Raw genomic sequence first — 13,428 nt, forward strand, 5'->3', positions numbered from 1 at the left:
CTGAGGAGGCATTTGGTATGCTTTTAATTTTAATTTCTAAAAACAAAATGATTCTTAACTGAATAAGGGAAATAGTTATTTTAAGGGAAGAAAATTACATGAATGTTTCTTTCCTATATGATTCTTCTTTCTGGATCATAGAAAATCCAACTTCTATGTTAAAAATCCTGTGTGGCAGAAATGAACAATGACATAAGGAAAACACTACACTGTGAAGCTGTAACTCAACTGAACCTGAATGAAGATCCACTCCAGGTAAGTTGGCATCAATCTGTCAGTCTCAGAAACACCAGCCCATCTGCCCAGGAAATATTAAGATGACCTTCAGCAAATTAGATTGAATGTTTTCACCTGAAGGGTGACCTGGTCTTGATGAGAGAGAAGAAGTTTTGTTTCTAGGAGTTGGAACCTGCCTTTGAGAATCTGTGACTGAGCTGAGGGCAGAGCAAGGCACAGTGGTGCATGTTGGTTCAGATAAAAGCATGGCAGAGAGGGATCCCATAAGATTCCCAGGCAAAGATCGTTCCCCCAAATCTCTTAAATTGTCGCAACAATATTGGTTTTTAGACAAGAAATGATGAAGTCTTTTCTTGCATATTGCTGAAAATCTAATAATTTGGAGAGCCATCCTCAAGAGTTGCTGGCAACTCTGAGACTCAACTTATTTGAAATATGATATTGTTATCTGGGAAAGAGAAGATCCTAATAGTGTATTTAAGAACTAACAGGCTTCCTAACATTATATAATATAAATAAACAGATGCCCTAGGTCCTTTTGGACCTTTTAGTACATATGACAAAAAGAAAACAAAATGAAAAAACTTTCAAGACGACTCAGCAAAAAATTCCAATTTAGAATCAATCTAAAACTTTTGAGGTCAACTGCTTTCAAAGAACAAACTAGTTTTATTTTCTTCCTAAAGACTTTGTCCAGACCAACATTTGGAATACTTGCATTTGGAGACTAACTTTCTGACAAATGCAGAAGTCTCCAGTTTATTTCCTCAATGGAAATCATTCCATCAAGTGAATCGTATTTATTCCAGGCACAATGTTGCATTTCTAGACTATGTCCCTGATTAAGGACTCAGCATCAAGTAAATTATATATACGACATCAGTATATCATGAAAGTATAAATATAGAATTAAAAAATCTCTATGGGGCTTCCCTGGTGGCGCAGTGGTTGAGCGTCCGCCTGCCAATGCAGGGGACACAGGTTCATGCCCTGGTCCGGGAAGATCCCACATGCCGCGGAGTGGCTGGGCCCATGAGCCATGGCCACTGAGCCTGTGCGTCTGGAGCCTGTGCTCCGCAACGGGAGAGGCCACAACAGTGAGAGACCAGCATACCGCAAAAAAAAAAAAAAAAATCTCTATGGTAAAATTAGTAATATTTAATTCTAATTCCAAAATGTGGATACTTACAGGCTGAATACAAAGAAAAATACTTTCCCTACATCATTAGTTTGACCTAAAGCTTCCCTATAATCATATTAGTTAGGTAATATTTTTATATACTTTTACTAATTTTTAATATAGAAGGGATTTTCAGAGATGATTTGAAATGACCTATATCTTTAAAAAAACTTTTCTAAAGGCTTATGAGACTTTTTTTCTCCCTATAAGTTTCGCTGTCATGAGCAAAGGCATTCATTTACATTATTTCACTGATCAAGTGGAACTCGGAGTAGTGAGTACTCTGTAATTATTTGCACCAATGACATAAAAATGTATCTTCCCCTAAAACTACATTTTGAAGTCAGAGTAGGTCAGCATTTCTCTGTTCCACATTTTCCTGGTTCAGAGGAACATCAGGAGCTAAAGATCTGTCCAATAGCCATGGGGAGAAGGTCCCAGTAAATATTAAGGTGGGGTTCATCTTTCACTGCCGGAAAGCATCCAGGCCTCTCTGGGACAGGTCTATGAAGACTCCACCTCTCCTAGAGGGCCAGGGAGGCATCCATCAGGGAGTAGCAAGGCTTTCCCAAGCGGGGCTTTAATCAGTCTTTTGAGAAAACCTAGGAATAACACTGTGGTTTGCATGTGTTGCATCAACTCCTTTATCTCTAAGCATGGACCAGGAAAACAGGGGCGTCTCTAGAGTTGATTGGGAGAGTGACAGGATTCTATTTGGAGAATGGGTTGGGGAAGAGCAATCCTAGAGGCAGGGACAGTCAGGGAGCTGGGCCTGGGGAACTGAGGAAGACTTCATGAAGATGACCTTGAGCTGAGAATAGAAAGATAAGTGAAAATATACAAGGTGGAAAAAAATGTATATGTATTGCTCAGGGACACAAAACATGTAATTAAGTAAGTCATGGTGATAGAAATTCTAGGATAACAAATAATAGTTGCCTCTCAGTGGGAAGGGAATGGAGTGAGATTGGGGAAGAATTCATAGGGTACTACTAACGACTGCCTTAAACTCAAAATTGTTGGAGACCTGGTATGACCAGGCATCACACTCTTGACTTTCACAACAACCCTATGTGGTACGTGGCATCTTCATTTTATTGAGGAAGAAACTGCATCCCAGAGAGATTAAGAGACTTATTCAAAGTCTTCCATTTAGTAAGAGGTAGTCTAAATTCAAACCTAAATTTTTCTGAATCTACACTCTATGTTTTCATTTTATCAGTACTTCATGATAATCTCCTCACTTTAGAAAAGCACGTCTTTTGTTTGATGGTATCATAATTGGTAATAAAATTAATTCAGAGTCTTAAAAACATACATAAGACTTTCATAAAATTTACATGGCACTGACAACCATTTGGTGAGCATAAACACGGGGGTGGGACCCTCTTGCTTAATTAAATCCAGCTGGAGATCCTAAGATATTTAAGATCATTTTATTCTTGATAGTATGAATTACTATGACTTATACAGATAATCTGAGAATTATTAAAAAGCAGCTCTCTTTCAAAAGGGATGAGGCTCTTCAGTAGGTCTTGAAGAGCTCCACGCAGTTGGATTGCATCTGCCCCTTTATATACACAAGAGTACCATATGATTCCACAGAACATTTCTGGTTCTAAACAGCAGTTGTAAAATATTTTTCCTCAATAAATGGCAACACTGACATCCTTTATGATAACCACTATATGATTACTGTACGTGGGAACTGGCATCTAAATATTACCAGGCAGTAGAGTCTGCTACGTAAAAAAAAAAAAAAAAAATTAAGGCAAACCAAAGGCCCCATGAAGGCCAGAAGTGACCATTAACACTCTCCAAATACATGTCCATTCTCAAATCCAGACACAGAGCTGCTGTAGGAGGCTGCTACTCTTCCACGTTGCTCTGTGCTTCCTGGAAAACCCAGAGATGTGGTCTTTACCTGCATATGAATCCTGATTCCCTCTCCTCTCACTATGCTTCTAGGATGTTCCTAAAGTAATACTGGCTTTAAAGGAAACTGGGATACAAGTAATCCCAAAGGACAATTAGAAGTCTCAAATGCTCCACAAAAAATATTTTCAAAATTTATTTTCAAGGAAGATCAAGTTAATCATTCATGTTAATAAATGTTGAATTGAAAAAAAAAATCTAACAACATCTGCTACTCACAGTAAAAGTACATACACATATTTTTATCTGCTGTTAAATACTGCAATATAGAACCACTGGTTTCTCACAGAACAGCTGGTTTAAAAAGATATTTCTTCCGTTTTTATATTTCCATTCATTTTTCTCTTATGTTTTATTCATAATATTTCTATATATGTTTTAAAAGATAATAGTTTCAGAATGCTGTTTTTTTCAATAAAGCCCCTTAAACTTTCCACATGGCAAATGACCAAGCTAGGTTTGAAACTCTGTTATGGCCTTCATGAGCTGTGTGACCTTGGGAAAGTCAGTCAATCTCTCTGAGGTTCCATTTTCTCATATGAAAAATGAGGATCATAATGCCTGTCTTGCAGTGTTAAAATGAACTTCAAGGAGGTTGGGTTCATAAAACATTTGACATGCAGTAACATTCACTACATAGACACTTATTTTTATTGTTGTCTGGGCAAGTTCCATTTCGTTTTGAGAATAAACTGTAATTTAATAGTGAAGCCTCTAGAAAGTCCAGTAAATCAGGGATAGGGCCCAGATACAGTCAGAGAAGTGGAAAGTCCTTAGAAAGCTTATAGAATTATGATAAAACCTTTATCTCTGTGTGCAATAAGATTATTAGGAGAGATTCACACATTTATGGGATTGTTTTTGTACATTGCTGGTAAACTTTTTCCTTTTGTAACCTAATTTAAAATTTTACACATTAAAAAATTCTGTTCATACACATAGTATCCCTTATGCCATCGTCTGTCATTATAATTATAAGAAACAATCTTCAATGGGATCTGAAAATTATTCTGCTCTTAAACTGGCTTTTAAAAACAATCTCAAATAATATATCGAGGCTATCTGGCCAGATTTTTCCATGTGCCCTGTGAATAGCCTTATTACCTTAAAAAGTGGTGTTTCACTGACAGTGTCTGAAGAAAAGTTTTAGCAAATAACAATAAAAACAGTGGTCATAATAATAGCTAATATTATTAGCATTTACTATGTATTAGCAATGTTCAAAATGCTTTATATATGTTGTCTCTTTTAATTCTCACAGACGGGGTACTACTGTTACCCTCATTTTATAGATGAAAAAAAATGAGGCACAGAGAGATTAAGAAGAGAAGAAAGAGTAATTGACATGGCATGTCCTGAGAACATCAATATTAAAGCATGTTGCCTTAGACATACTGGATGCAACTGAGCAAAGACCTTTCAAATTAAAGAAATAAGAAGAAAGGGAGAGTGACAATAAAAGCAATAGAATCACAGCATTCCTATCTCTGTTCTCTCTCCTCTCCATGGAAAGCTTCCTTTGAGTATGTAATCCATATATTGAACCAGTTCTGCGTCCTAGGCAGATGAAGAAAGCATTTTAGGGAGTGCCCTAAGTATTTACGAAGCAGTATTTATAACTACAGTTGGAAGGAAACAAAGAGTGTAAATAATTACTGAAGTTACAAATATTAATATTCAAATGATATTATTGATCCATACTTTTGTTCTGGTTTTAACACTCACTGTACCCATATCATCTTAGGCTAATCAATACACTGCTCTAGTTTCCCATCTGTAAAATGAAAGGGCTTTATTAGCAGAGGTCTAAGGTCTCTTGAAACTTGACATTTTCTAGTTCTTGTAACAGCTCAGGGAACTTCATCCTAATCTTTTATATGATGTTCTGATCTTTAATATATTTTGAGACCAAGGTCCTTATCAAATTGCACTTGACCTCTACCCACAAGGCCAGCTTCTTGTCTTAGTCATTGAAACGAAGGCATGAGAGATTCCATTTGCCTTGAAAACAGAAAATGATACTGACATCCTATAGATTTAATCAGCTCCGCTCTGTTTGCTGACTGGGTTATTTATTTCTGCTGTGATACTGGCCTAATAAAAAAATTAGTTCCAGTTGTGGCCAAGACAAAGAAGTCCTATTTTAGGGGAGTTATGCCCACCTTTGACATAATTAGAATAAACTGTTGGTTAACTCATAGAGCAAGGGAAGAGATGGAAAGCTTCTTTGTTATTCCATGTTATAATAATGGAATTTTCACTTTAAAGGCCCAATCCTTCTGCAGAATAATGAGCACATTTGTTTGTGTCAGTCTCAATCTCCATACACGCCAATAGAGACCAGAAAAGTATGAGCAGGATTCCTGCAAAGATTAGCATCCTTAAGAGTGCCTGTTCTAAATCTTTGAATCTTAACGCTGCATTATATTTTGCAATTGATTTCTATACACATGCTCTCAATTGTACTTCACAACAACCCTTAATGAGGACAGCAAATGCAAATATATTCATGTTATAGATAAAGAAATAAGGCTTAGAAAAGTGGAACTTCATGTTTTACCGTATGTACAAAGGCTAGATTTAGGACTAGGAGCCAAAGGAATTTGCCATTATTACCCAAGTTATAAATGCTAAGGAAAGGATTAGAACCCAAATCTTTCCACTTGAAGGCCTGTTTTATTTTTGTTCTATTGTCTATATATCTGTATCTATTTCTTCCTATCTATCTGTGTAAAGATTAAGATTATATCTTATTGTAGGATGATGGGTGAAGTTTCCCATAATGCTATATTTCTTTATGATAAAAAAGTAATAATCAATTACTAGAAGTCCTTCATAAAGTATAAAAAAGAGGATTGCGTTGCATCACTCTTAAATTATGATGTAATACGAGACCACTTTAGGATGCAGAGCTGTAAATTCACAGCATTGAAAGTGAAAAGGAATTGTGGTTCATAGCATGAGACTCAGTCCAAAGAGGATAGGCTTGAATAGGGCATTGATGTGTTGTTTGCTTATTAGAACCATAAGAGCATGAAATGGCTGGTGTTTGAAAGAGAATACTATAAATGTGCCAAGAGGGTGACAAGATAAGCCACTACTTCACAGTTTTGCCTCTGCCTAGTCTATAAGGGACTTCAGAGGTGATTCCACCTTAACCTAGGGAGTCAGAACTGAAGATTTTTGTCCTACCACATAATACCTATTGTAGTGCCAGGCACAAAGCCCAAACTCTGAAAATGCTTCTAACTCTAGGAAATTTGAAGTACTAGAAACAGCTTTGAATTAGTGTCAAAAGATCTGAGTTTGATTTGAGATCTCTTTTTGTTATTTGCTAGCCATTTAGTCCTGGGCTCATGACTTGCATCTCTGAGACAGATATCCATCCTATAAAATTTAGATGGTATTAATAATTACAATGCCTCTTCACATAGTTGGGAAGATTAAATAATTATTATTATAAACTATGATGAGTACACATAAATGATTACTGTTTCTATTTTTGAAAAAGGCCTTTTAAATATAACATTATAATAATTGATAACAATGTCAAACAGACACACACACTGGACTTCTTTGTGTCTATGAAGGCAGCCTGACTCATTGACTCCTTAGGACTACTTTCTATCTCATGGTTTTAATGAGGATATATTTTCTATCCAAGATAAGGAAACCTTGTTGAGCACAATATTGACCCAAGGAGAAATTTAAAAGGGAATAGTTTTATATAATTATATAGAAAATCCAGAACTAAGTCTAACTCCCATGGGAATTTATTGTAGGGTAAATGTAGCATCTTATATCTGTAGGGAAAAGATGGATTACTTAATAAATGATGCTGGAACAACTGTAAAGCCATTTGGGAAAAATTTTGGTTTCTTCTTCATTCCCAATATGTAAATAAGTCAGATGGATTATTAATGTTAATATTTTAAATTAGCATTACTAAAAATGTTGCTTCATAACACTGATCTCCTTGAAATGTAATAGAATATAGTAATTTAAAAGTTATTTGTTAAAATGAATGTGCGAGAACACTCCATCCATGAGTGTGTCCCTGGCTTAATCAGGTTCTAATATATTTCTCTTCTTATTACTTAAAACCTAGAAGAATTGAGAATTGATTTAAGTTTTCTCTCCAATAGTTCCAAATGAAAACAGTTGCCTACTTCATTCTACATAGTAAATTTCTCTCCATCAGGACTTCAAATAGACTGAGAACTCTTTGAGGACAGGACATATTCTATTGATCTTGGTAAGCCACAATCACTGCTTAGCAGAGTACCTTGAAAAGAGCTGCACTTTAAAAGTACTAGTGAGGGGCTTCCTTGGTGGCGCAGTGGTTGAGAGTCCGCCTGCCGATGCAGGGCACACGGGTTCGTGCCCCGGTTCGGGAAGATCCTACATGCCGCGGAGCACCTGGGCCCGTGAGCCATGGCCGCTGAGCCTGCGCGTCTGGAGCCTGTGCTCCGCAACGGGAGAGGCCACAACAGTGAGAGACCCGCGTACCGCAAAAAAAAAAAAAAAAAAAAAAAGGGGGACTTCCTTGGTGGCACAGTAGTTAAGAATCCACCTGCCAATGGAGCGGACACGGGTTCGAGCCCTGGTCTGGGAAGATCCCACATGCCACAGAGCAACTAAGCCTGTGCACCACAACTACTGAGCCTGCACTCTAGAACTCGCGAGCCACAACTACTGAGCCCGTATGCCACAACTACTGAAGACCATGCGCCTAGTGCCCGTGCTCCGCAACTAGAGAAGCCGCTGCAATGAGAAGCCCGCACATCGCAATGAAGAGTAGCCCCCGCTCGCCACAGCTAGAGAAAAGCCCACACACGGCAACGAAGACCCAATGCAGACAAAAATAAATAAGTAAAATTTAAAAAAAAAAAGAGAAAAAAAAGTACTAGTAAAGCAGCAAAACATTCCTTTTGATTGCTTTTTTAAACCTAGGGATTTTTTCTATATTTTTAAGTCTAAACCAAAATAGTGAAATAAAATTTAGGTCAATATAAAGAAGTTTCCAATAAGTAGATACTAAAAATCTAATATGTAGTTACAATATCTAATATTTTGATAATGAGATAGGTTTCCTTTTGAAGTAGTGAGTGTCTAAGATCCCAAATCTAACAAATGTGCTTATTACTGCCTAGAAATTTCTATAATGGATGCCCATATTTTATAGAAATTTATTTTAATAATATATTTGTAACTCTAGGACTCTCATTATAGCCTTAGGTAATTACATTTCCTATTTCCATACTTAAATATTTTTCATCATAGGGGTAACAATCACTCATTAAATAAAACGGAAAATATGTGTAGAATAAAGAAGAAAATTGGCTAGAGTCCTACCACCCCAAGACAATCACCTCCAATATTTTGGTCTATTTTTTTCCCAAATTTTTAGTACATATATTTATAATTTTTTCTTCCAAGTTATAGTCAGATTATAACCTTATATCTCATATATCTTATTTATTAATTTTATTTCTGTTTGAGGAGAAAAATGCTTTCTAGTACTAAGTAAGCAAACAATTCCAATTTGTTCCATAAATGTACTGATTATGTTCTCCTCTTAAAAGGAGCTCACATATGCAACTGATCTCACAGAATTATCAAAATATTAGGCTTGGGAACAAAATAAATAAGGATGAAAATGATGTATGTGTGTATGTCTGAATGTGTATAATTTTTATAAATATCTGTACTTTAGCCCTTTGTCCCTAAGTAGATAATGAGACTCTACAGTCTTTTTCAGAAAATTCATTCCAAAGACACTCATGATAATATAACCTTTAAAGTCAATTTTGTGTCCCTATTGGTTTACACTATAAAACTGAAAATTTTAGGGCAAGTCATATCACTTTTGCAAGCATCAGTCTCTTCATCTTTAAAAATAAAAGGCTAATATAAATATCTGCCTACGGTTGTTTGTAGAATTAAAGCAATTAACGCATGCCTACATAGAGAGTGCCTTAGCACATAGAAATTGTTTCATAAATGTCATTTATGATTATCACTCTTGGGAAAGTCTTATAGTCAAACCTCAAAGTAATCTCAAAATCTTGAGGCTGAAAATTTTTTTCTTTTCCAGGCTTCGGTTAAATAGAAAATGATAATCAATTTTTTGGAAATAATAATCTTTTAGAAATCACTTAAACATATCTATCATGCCCCTGTTCTACACATTCCTATCTTCTCAGTTGACCACTTCAAAAAATACTGAAAAATATGACCTTTTAACACTGACTCTCTGCTGTACTTTTCTCCAATTCTTTGACTGTCTTACAGAACCTGGATTTAGTATAACAGAAGTTGTAGGCCTACTAGGGACTTGCAGGCTACCTTAGAAGCTACCTGTAGGATGTCTTAGAACTATATTCAGACTAATAACATAAAATAACTAGCCCATCACAGGCAGAGAGCCTTTCAAGTTGAGGTTGAGAGCAGAAGATGACGTAGAGCAGGTCGTAGTGTATATATTAAACACAAAGCGAAAGGAGCCAGGATCCAGGAACTCAATTTGCTTTGCCAGACAGCAATCTATCCCTACTGGATATCAGTACCACAGTTTACTCATTGAGATCAAGGTTGGAGATTTTATTCTAGGGATCTACATCTTGAATTTATCAATTTGAAAGTTTAACGGCCAGTTAGGAATTAGACTGACAATGTGTTTATTTATTTCTTCCTTCTTCCTTTCTTTCCTTCCTTCCTCCCTTTCTTTCTTGCTTTCTAAGAAACATCCTTATTACAAGTGTTCTTAAACATTACATGCATTGTAGAATGTGTATAACTTCCATTCACTGATTATTTCTTTGACTATAGAATTTTTTCTTTTGTAATGTCTTTATGTGCTTTAGAGACTTTTTCATGTTAATTTAAAAGCGACTGAGTGCTCTTGGGAAAAGAATTATTGTGTATGGGGAAAAAACTCAGTGCTTAATCCTAGGAGAGATTATGAGATTAAGGAGAGAGAGTCTGTGTTTGACAGTTTAAGATTATGAACAAGTATAAGATACCAAAATTCTAGTTTGGATCACTCCATTCCAGAATACATGGCATTAGGTTAGCTATCTTTTGATACAGGGTTAATGAAATTGTTCCAAAGAGCATAAAACTATGGGTCAGAATAAAATAGTTTTTAGAAAAATCTATTTTTTCTTCAAAATTGCTTTTTTTCTTCAAATTTGGATTTGTATTATGAAATGTATTTTTCTTTATAAGGAGTGATTGTATACAAACGTAGCTCTAAAACTTTTAACAGAACTTCAAATTCGCTTGATAACATATCTTCTTCCTTCTCTGTCAAATAGATGGCTTGGCAAATGAATGAATTTCAGAGGAGATATATATATATATGTATGTATGTATGTATATGATAATATTTATGTCATATTTTACATATATTTGTATATACTAAAATAAACATAAGTACATATTTATACTTTATATGTATGATATATGTTTTATAAGTTAATATGTATTCATTAAAAGGTATACACTTATATTTAAATTTTATATTTAAATATTACCCATTTCTCCATTTACAGGGTATCCTAAGGATCTTCATATAATTTTAAACTTTAATGATTTCCAAACTATAAATGCTATTAACTTATAAAAACATCATTTGAAAATTTAATTACTTAAATTTATTTTATACTTATTTAGTTTTGTGATTTTTGAGTAGTAAGTTTTTTATTTCAAAAAATTTCAAAAAATTGTCATCTGATTAAACATGACAAGCAACTGAAGTAGGTAGACATCTTCAGAAAATGACTGAATGGTTCTCGAAGGAGAGTATCCAAAACAATCTTTGCCCACTTCAAAATATTGTCTAGGGATAGCTCTATACATAAGCTTCTGGGACAAAACAGTGGCCCACAGCTATTATAAAAGATAAGCATGAACAACAGAAGCACTTCACTAAATAAAAGCCCATTACATGAGGGCAGAATTCTGTGCTACTTCATGTGGGTTTGCCCTAGTGGGAAAGGAAATGCTATCTTCAGGGTTAAAATGATTAAAGCTGAGGCATCTTTGGAGAAAACAGGCCTTCTCAGTTTTAATTACAGAGGTGAAGTTTTTGTTATTCATTGCCTCAAAGTGTGAACAATTAAAATTCAATTTAGTAAGCTTATTAAAGAAGCATAGTAATCTAACCTCTTATTTTAGGTTCCAGAGTATAAGATACCATTGTCTACTGCTCTGCAATATTAGGGTTTTTTCTCAAAGAGTCTAAAACTGATCAGTAAATGCTCTGATACCTCCGATTAGTCCAAAAGTTAAGTCTATGTTTATATAAATTCTGTACACTACCAACAAAGGTTAACACTAGCCTGATCACTTTCAGGTCCCCTCCAGACACTGCTCATTTTTGTATAACCAGCTCCTTGCACAGGGTTTGGTCCAAAGTACACCTTCAATAATGTTTGGGAAATTGCTGTGAAATTTTATATTTTATGATATAATATAAAAATAAGCTCTAAAACATTATTCTCCATTTAAATATATCAAAATTGATTATTTTATTTGAAAATGTAATATAATCTTAAAAGACTTTACTGAGAAAAGAATTAGAAATACATCTTACTCAAACTTAGCCTTTAAGGAACAAATTAAACACAAAGAAAAAGTTACTCTGATATTTCCTAAAGTCACAGTTCATTAACACTAATGTTCTATTTTACCCCAAAATACTTGGCCTCATGAATGAGGCTTCTGATTTACCCTCACTCAAGTTGCTAACTTAGGCTGAAACTGATATATAGTATTTATCCAACTTTATTGGAGATTTTGTGAAAGAGGAATGTTTGGCTTTATTTCTACAGGAAACCTTGGTCTCCAATTTCTCTTGGAGGAATGTTGTGTTTTACAGCTGTAGGAACTGGCCTGTAATATGACTGTGGGAAGATTAGTTTATTTTAATGCCTGTTGCATACATGGATAAATAGATTAATGAATGAAATCTGACAAGTGGACATACAGTAAAGATGTAAGTACGTATTTAGTTTCAAAATAAAGCAACAATTTGAAGAGCCACAAAGCTGCATATTTAATATGATTTTTCATTTATTTTTAAATCACCCCATAAATGCTGGGTATCTTTTCATGTTTCTTTTAAATTTCTTTTAATTTCATGTTTGAACATCTTGTATCTTGGACTTACATAACTTTGATAGAATGTAGGGTCAAGGCACAGTTCCAACCACAGTTCAAACAGAACACTAGGTATTAGTGTTTGCTCAATGAGTGAATGAATCAATGAATGGAAGGATGACTAAGGTTTGGGCAAAGTCAGTGCTACCAGTCTAAAACATTTACAGTAGTCATTGGAAAGATAGTACAATAAAATTAATGTTAATATATGTGAAGGTAAAATTTTCCTTGGTGTTTAGATTAACCATTCAATTTACCCTCCTTTTATAATAGCAAAGTCTCACAAACATCACTATTTCTACATTTCTACCTGTAAAACAGAGTTCGTTTTTTTTTTCACTGCTCTGTATCAGTGCTCATCTTTTACAGCATAAACTCTCAGGTAAACTGGTTAACCAACTTGAGCAAAGCTATACTAATAAGTATTTTGACCATTATTTATATTCTAGAAAGTTAAGTTTGAAAAGAGCTCTTTTCCATTAATGGGGTTCTCATGTAATTATGTGGCAGGTCAATATAATTGTCCCTTACTATGGAAATGAGAAAATACAGTGTCTGAGAGGTTAAGTGGTCCTCACAGGAATTCAGTGGCAGACAGAGGTTGTAAATCTATAAATCAAAATTTTTGCTTAGTGTAAGCTATGACCAATTCTGCTAATTTTATATTGGAACATTAGATATATTCTGTCCTGACAGCGGAGAATGCTCCTTATTCCCTTCCTGACTGCTAGACCTATCTGGGGACTCAGCAGGTGGACCAGTTTTTACATTCTAGAAACTATATAGATTATGTAACTATAGACTTTATTCTCACCTTTTAATTTAAATTTAATGTCACATTACACAAAAGGGTTGGCTCAGTTTCATTTATTTGGATCAATGTAATATATCAGACAGGAGGTCCATAATTT

General features: G+C 34.9%; 1 long non-coding RNA gene across 1 annotated transcript; it reads left to right on the forward strand.

Annotated features, from left to right (window-relative positions):
• The first annotated feature begins 150 nt into the window (after positions 1 to 150).
• On the forward strand, positions 151 to 12,266 carry LOC309827107. Its single transcript, XR_014297174.1, has 3 exons — positions 151 to 255; positions 10,672 to 10,721; positions 12,190 to 12,266. It is a non-coding gene; the product is annotated as an uncharacterized lncRNA (long non-coding RNA).
• The last annotated feature ends 1,162 nt before the right edge of the window (positions 12,267 to 13,428 follow it).

Source organism: Grampus griseus (assembly GCF_964374135.1).
Source record: "Grampus griseus genome assembly, chromosome: 9".
Taxonomy (NCBI): Eukaryota; Metazoa; Chordata; class Mammalia; order Artiodactyla; family Delphinidae; genus Grampus; species Grampus griseus.